Source organism: Lolium rigidum, chromosome 6 (assembly GCF_022539505.1).
Source record: "Lolium rigidum isolate FL_2022 chromosome 6, APGP_CSIRO_Lrig_0.1, whole genome shotgun sequence".
Lineage (NCBI taxonomy): Eukaryota > Viridiplantae > Streptophyta > Magnoliopsida > Poales > Poaceae > Lolium > Lolium rigidum.
In genome coordinates, this window is record NC_061513.1 from 114711564 (window position 1) to 114719765 (window position 8202).

An 8202-nucleotide genomic window follows, 5' to 3' on the forward strand; every position below is an offset into this window, starting at 1 on the left:
TTTTTGAGAGGTGTGCATGTTGCTATTGCACCCGATATGTTGGGAACAATCATATAATGTTCATTTTGTTACCAGTGGATCTGATGCGATCGTAACGGACTATAATGCATCAAACATGTGACGCAACTCTCCCTAGTGAATCAAAAAGAAAGTGCCTCTCAATGATATCCATATTCCCTTAGGTGGTGACGGGTTGATTTGACATAGGTATATGATCAACCCTGGAAGAGACGAGATGTGGGCATGAGGTTTGACATGCTTCAAGACCCAGGATTGCTTTACAATGATTACACTCCCAAACCTAGATTCTTATTCAAATTAAACACCTCTAGGAGGTATGCATACATAGATCTTTTTGGAAAAGCAACAATCTAGGTGCAACAAGTCTAGGAAGCCAAAAGTAGATGATGTTACCAAAGTTCTGTGACTAAAAATGTGAGTTCAAATTCAGATATTGGTGATCGAAGAAAATCAAAAAATATCAAGCAGTAAGAATGAGCATAGCTTTGTCCAAACATCCAAGGCATCTAAACTAGACGGTGAACATGTTATCCTCGATCTTTTCCTCCATGTCCCTTATTTGGCCAGATTGGCAGATTCCACGTTGATCTCTGTGTTCACTGGACTAGAGATAAAACCCCTTGGCGTGTGGACTCTCCCAGTCAGAAGCCACTTAGCCTTCGATGGGGATCACGGATCTCTTCCTTGAAGACAAACTCATATGCTTCCTTTTCGTTTAAATTGAGTCTACAGAGAAGAACTTCAAATATGTCCTTGCCTCACTTTGCCATGCCGCTAGACTCGGCGTGATCTCCCATGGCCTAGAGCAATCCTCTGACTCACCGTGATCTCAATGGCCTAGAGCAATCCTTTGTGCTAGCTGGTGGGATAACCATGGGAAGAGGTCAAGGGTGACATGAAACCCAAACGTGTGACAAGAAACTTGCAAAAATAACACATGGCTTATTTCTTCCTCTTATAGTGCCTAACTTTTCACTTGAAGCCCACGTATTGTGAAGCACAAGCCCAATCTTTGACAGTGGTCGCTATGAGTAACGATATGCATGAAAAAGCAAGAATAAGGTGTTCTAGCTCCTGCTCTTGGTTTAATAAAAAGGGTATTTTGAAGTTTCAAGAAAATGGAAAAAAATATGTGGGTACATAAACATGTTATCTACGCATGTGAGAGTCGTTCTAGATAACATGTTTTATTGTAACTAGATTTTGATGTGCGCCTTGGCGCACGGACCCGTGAAGGTTGTGTCAATTTTCATTTTATATATATTCGAAAACATCAGCAAGTATTAAATAAAAATTGAATAATTATCCGTTTCAAAAATTATTAGTTGACGAAGAGGAGTAAAAGAACACAACATATCATATGTCTTGTATTAGTCGGTCGATTTCCTGGCGTCCACCACTTGATTACAGAACAGAGAAGTTCAATGAAATCTGAAATTTAATCTCCTTAAAAATAGCACCATTCCGAGCCAACTCTTGCTCGCTTCCCTTGATCGCTTGCACCACAAGTTGTGAGTCAATTTCGAACGCGACAAATACCACCAGATTTGAGCCTAAAACAGTGATTGTAGGCAGGTCTCTGCTTCAGTATGGAGAGCGACCTGCACATGATCCATATGGCCAGCACCTGAAGAGGCCACAAACCTCAGCTCACCTCTAAACACCCAAACCAAGCCACCTGGCCAGGTCCATATGCTCTCATCAATATTAATCTTCAGAACATTTTGCGCCGGTGGCTTCCACTTGATCTCCATAGCAGGTTGCTCTTTCTTCCTTTGTTTGCTGCTGTGTTGTTCAAACTCAGCAGTCAGAGACATAACTTAATGACAGACTGAATCCAAGGAGGACGTGCATTCGCCGGCATTGCATTTTGTTCCGCACTTGCCACCAGACCGAAAGCAGGGCAACACATCTCATCTTCTCCTGTTCATTGGCAGAAAGAATCTGTGCAATAACATATTTGGCATCAAGACAAGACGGCAGCTTAGCTCTAATGGGTTCAGTATCTTCCATACTGCACACACAGGCTTGCACTCGAGAAAGAGATGGCCACCGTCTTCATTAAATCTGGAGCACATGGGGCATAAAGGATCAATCTCAATGCCTCTCCTAAGAATATTCCAGCAATGGGTGAGGCGCTGTTATGAGCAAGGTGCCACAGGAATTGTTTCGATTGCAGACTGCCTTCCAGATCATGTTCCAGTTGAAAAAATAAAAAAACTCTGAATTTTCGCTAGAGTTGCTCGGTTTCTTCCGATCCTCCCTAAACTCAGTATCCATGTTGTATCGGCATGGAAAATGAGCACAAGTGAATATTGAACTTCAACATCCTACCCTTAAAAAGGGAAAGCCGATAAGGAAAAAGCATACTTGGAGCACTACCGAGAAAACTTGTAGATGTCATAACGGAATTAAAAATATAACACCTAATATATACAACCTTACAAAATGCAACAAAATGGATTATATATTTATTCAGTCCTTAGTGCCCTATTTATTTCTTAGTAGGACCCCAAATATATGCAGGCACACTTTGTCCAGTATAATTTGAACCACGTGGACTAATATAACTCTATATATATATATATATATATATATATATTAAAACAGAGGTAAGCACGATGTAACAGTACGAATGCATCATAATACCTCAAATGGTGCTGCTACAAAGAAAAGACAGGAAACTCGTAAAGAACTACAATATCATTCAGAAAATGGAGTACAAAAGAAAAGCCTCATTTGGAAAGAAAAAAGTTAAACTGGTATAGACGTACGGCATGTAACTTTCTTTCTCTGGATTCTGTGACTTTTTGTAGGAAGTAGTAGAACAACTGCAGTAGCAGCAAAAAATAAATATTTAAGCTTGCGGACTTTTTTAGGGAAGAGGCATACTGCTTTACGGAAGATGGTCATGGCTGTCTCCTTTTTCAAATTTAGATTTTGTGCTGCTTTCCTAACTGCCTCTCATATCCATCAACGGATACAATCGCTTCATTGACAACACGCAATGTCCTAAACAGGGTAAGAACGCCACATACATGGAATAGGCCATCAACTTTGCTGAACTAATGCATATCTGGAATAGAACCTAAATTATGCAGAGTATGGTAAATAACTTTCCTTGGTCCCGTTTACTTGTCTCTCTTCAATAAAGATATATGAAATTAGACCACTGACTTCAAATCTGACAAATGATTTCAGAAAATAGCAAGACCTTATGAAATAAACACATTCGAGATATAACATCGGACAAAAGTCCGAATGTTCACAAAATTAACGAAACATGAGCTCCAAAACAATCCAACACAAACATATTTTCCCTGGAGTTTACTCATATATTATCGATGATACCATGCACGGACAGGTCACAAAACAAAGCTAAGTTTCAGAAATAAACGAATTAGTATGTAGACAACAAAGCACACAAATAAATTCATTTCCCATGCATCCTACTTGATTTTTTTTCATCACCTCGGGTATACATAACAAATAATCTGGCATGCACAATACAACAGAACCGTCTGATAAAAATAACAAAAGAGAATATCTGGCATGCACAATGAAGAATGACAGAAGATACAAAAGCAACGAGTTATGAAGTTTGGAGCTGCATACTTATTAAATTGGTTGACTTGTACTCGTAAAATCTGGCACTTGGTCCCATATTATTTGCTATAGAAAACTGTCCCGGTTCATTTACTTAACATTTTCTTTTCCAACTGGAAGATTTTCTTAAAACTATGAAAGGCTACTAAAAGAATTGAAACAATGATTTGATCGGGTTCTTTACTTCCACAGGATGTGGTTTTTCTTGCAACGGGGATCTTCAGGCCACCACAAATAAGCCAAGATCCGATGCATGGATAAAATGACGGTCTAAGATCACTAATCCTACAACAGAATATGGTGACTTACACAGTGATACTACTACTGTTAATTGTTACTTACAGAAACACACTCGAAACTTGATAGCCGAGGTTAAGAAAAACTCTACGAGTAAACGCAGTGCTAAATTTGGCAGTGCCTTATTACTACAGATTACAGAACAAGCCTCAGGTCCAAAAGCAACACTAATAACATCTTGCTGGTTCAAAAGCATGGACATATTGCTTGCGGGTTCAGATACACTCTGAATTCAGAAATATGCAATAAATTGCTTGTTTGTTAGAAAGCAAGACGAATTCAAAGTATGTCATAGAGCCCCAACTGATTAGTCTATAAATTTATTTCATCACCTGTTGAGAAGATTCTTTACCTCTTGTGATTCTCGCTTGTGGCGCTGGGATGGCTTTGCTATGGATTTATCCATCTCAAGCTGAATATAAAGTAAACACTCGTGAGCAACTTGAGTTAACCATTTATTTTTCTTCTTTTGTTGATCATCTAAACCAAGACCTAACTCAGAACGCCCCAGAGGCGGAGGACAATGGCGAGCAGGGTGCGGACAACTCTTCGGTATGTGTCCTAATAAATTCTAGGAATATCGTAATAGCCCAATTGATGCCTACAACAGTAACCTTCGGAGCATCAATGATACATAAAACCGGAAATGAGAATCAACCAATCATACATTATAGTTGCACTCCACAAGAGCAATCACCAACGTGATGCACTCAAGTACCAACATTAGTCCGACCAGCAAGAGAACTTATAACAGAAAACGGGAGAATCAGTAATACCTCAGCAAGACTTGATGTTTTAGTCCGTTTGTGGTGTGGTGTCTTGGATGGATCTGTTTTCACAGGACGACTTTGGGAACCAAAAAAATAAAAGAATAATCCTCTTCAAATAAAAGAATCAGTAATACCTCAGCAAGACTTAATGGTTTACATAGATACATGACCTTACATAGTGCGGATCTGTTTTCACAGGACGACTTTGGGAACCAAAAAAATAAAAGAATAATCCTCTTCAAATAACATGAGGACAATTGTACTGATTGATAGGTAGAGGGTTGTGCTACAGACCTGTAGGTGGACGTATTCTTTTGGGGCACTGCATAAAACCTGTTTGGCCAGTGTTTGTTATCAAAACTCAAACTCAATATGATAATGCTAACTGAATTCCCCGTATAGTTACTGAAATAGAGCACACGGCCACAATTTTCAGATCAAATGTAGTGATTGCTTACTGTCACTTACAGCTGCTGCAAGATCATCTTTGAGTTGAATGGTGAGTTCCTTCTTAATAAAGGTGGGAGATGCATGAATTGCATCCGGATCTGCAACCGGCATCATGTCCATTGTTTCCCCTTGACAAGGCGAGTAATTGCTTTTGCAGCAGATTCCTGTAGCAGCTCAAATTAGCCCTTTAAATTGAATTTTCTATCATAGATCACAACGCAGAAGTTTCAATTTGCACACAAAATCCATAGCGACATGGTATTATACCTGAGAAAGATTATTTGTAGCATGTCTCGGACAATCACCAAAAATTTGACTGTCATCTTTTTGCACAACTCCGTTCAACCAATAATGGATCACAGATCCGGGACGAAATATAACACAAACCGCAAGGAATTCTCAAAGAAACTCAATGAAAAATAACCACAAAAAAGGAGAGAGAGAGCTGACGAACTCACCGAACCACTCCGTCGGTCCACATCTTGCTTGCCTGCCTCCTCTAGCCATTTAAAGAAAAAATATTACCAAGGCTACTAAACCAATACATAGGGTCACACATTTAGCATAAGGCACACCACTTAGACATCTCAGAATTCATGAGAAAAAAGTAAATAGTTTTGCAAACAAATAAACAGAATGTAGGCATGTGCATTGTGTGATTTATCTAATTCTTAGTAAGCTCTTTGGGCAGGGTTCAAGCCTGAGAAGTCATAATATAGAATTGATCCGATAACCTGCATAGCCTGGTATCATCATTTAAAAAACAGTTCGAGATTATTTTGTTAAATAATGGAAGCCTTATTTGTGCATTTGAGCATACATATCCAAAGAAATCTTGGAATATATGTAACCAAAATATATCTTGCAGCCTCCATTTCCTCGCGAGAGAATCGGAAAAAGAATATAACACCAGGCATGTCGGCCCCTAATCATGTTAAAATCAGTAACACCGCCACCAACTCATATCCAAAGAAATCTTGGAATATATGTAACCACATACCTGTGGGCAGTACGGACATGGCATGAGGGTGATGTCTTGATGACCCCGAGGCATGCCTAATATATTGGTAATGCACTGTTGACCAACCATATAGACAAGGTATACTCTAGAAATTAGTATGACATGACCAAATCGCTCACCTCATGAAGTAATCAGAGAATGCGTACTTAGAAGCCAAACCAATGGAAGCATCCATTGTTAAAGTTAAAATATTTGAGGAGGAAACTGAAACTTGTAAGTATATGTTGCACTAATCCATCAGCAGCAGCAGTGTAGTGGCACCTACAATTGAAAAATAGTAAGGCATGTAAATTTCTATTTGGTCTTTATCGTTATAAAGAGATAATTGTGGAACTGAGACATTTTCTTTATAGGCCTACGAGCATTGTCACAACTTTTGTGTTTTACCCATAGGTTTGGCAAAAATTAAGATACAATATTTCTAGAATTATAAATCAAATAGAATAAACAAGCAACATTGTGAGATGTTAGGCCTGAATATCAACATGAGAAATGATGTGAGCAAGACCTTCCCAGCTCAATTTTTTCCTATCTAATAGGTAGTAGGATGAAGAAAAATATAAGAAAAGTATCGTCATACCTCATCCATTGGCACAATCTAGCCGATCTGAGGCTGGCCACATAACCTATCAACCTGCACAAACTTTCATTATAAGAATCTAAATATTATCAGTCTTAGGACACCACACAAAAGCTATCTGAAATATGAGAACTTACAAATCAAGATGGAAATAAGGAGCTCAAATGACTAAATGAGAACTTCATTTGTTGAATAGGTTTATTTGGGCACGTAACTATCATTAGCTAGGGAGGCATTGCTACTTTGCTAGTCACATAATTGATAGGGGGATACAGTATACATGTAAGCCATTGTTTGCTATAGCTAAATTTCAGAAAAAGTTAACTATTGACAAGAATACATTACATGGATTAATCCTACTTGTGAAACCTTACATCTTTTAGAAAAAGTAAATTATTGAGTAGAATATTACATGGATAAATCCTTCTGTCCAACCATATTGCCTTTTCACCAAACACCTTGTAGGCACAAATTATAAAGAGCTGCACAAACATAGATGAAAAGGGTTAGATCAAAAGAGAATAATAATGAAAGAGAGAGAGGACGAGGAGGAGGCAAATCAGTGGGGAAAATAGAACCAAGGACACGGGCAAACACATGCCCTAGCAAGAGCCAAACATGTGCTGAATCAACACCACATGAATGGCTCCACACATGCCGTCGAGGCGTCGTGGTGGGGAAGAGCCAGGCCGGCCGTTGGCCGCGGGCTGCCGGCGGAGACGACGTCGTCGGCGGTGCGGCGCACGGCGAGGGCCGTCTAGGCGTCGTGGTGGGGCGAGCCGGGCCGGCCGTTGGCCGCGGGCTGCCGGCGGAGACGACGTCGGCGGCGGCGCGGCGCACGGCGAGGGCCGCCGCCGCCTCCCGCAGCTCCCGCGCCGCCTCGGCCGTGGCCGCCGCCTGCTCCTCCGAGGGCCGCACGCGTCGCCGTCGGCCATGTCTTCCGGCTGCGCCTTCTCGGCCTGGCGCGCGGGGTGGCATCTCGAGCAGGGGAGAAGAGAAGGGCGTGGGGATTGGGGAATGGGGTGAGAGGCCACGCCGCGTATCTCCTTCCCCACGCCGATCGTCCTCGTCGCCGGGAGGAGCACGTGCTGCCCCGTCGCCATGGCAACCTTGGGTGGGCGGCGGCTAGAGGGGATTGGGGAGGAAACGCTCGGGACGGGATTGGAGACTCGCGGCTAGGGTTTTCTCGTTTGGATCCTCCTTTTTGTCTCACGTTAGCATCCTGTGCCTATTTTTGGCTGAGCTGTGACTACCCACGGTGACCGACGAGCGGACCCGGACGAAGGTGGGTCCCGAACGCAGCTGCAGGCGGGTAGATCATGGCCGTTGCATGGCTTTGCCTAGTGGGATTCTGCCCGGAATAAACGGCCAAGATGCACTTATGGAAAGATCCGATGGTGGAGAAGCTGGAAATCGGCTGTGAGAGCCCCATGGGGGTGCAACAATCATACCTTTAG

General features: G+C 41.6%; 1 long non-coding RNA gene across 1 annotated transcript; it reads right to left on the reverse strand.

Annotated features, from left to right (window-relative positions):
- Nucleotides 1-6362: 6362 nt before the first annotated feature.
- LOC124668581 lies at nt 6363-7201 on the reverse strand. The gene is made up of 3 exons (XR_006991749.1): nt 7158-7201; nt 6746-6799; nt 6363-6426 (listed from the first exon to the last, which is right to left on the reverse strand). It is a non-coding gene; the product is annotated as an uncharacterized LOC124668581 (long non-coding RNA).
- Nucleotides 7202-8202: the final 1001 nt, after the last annotated feature.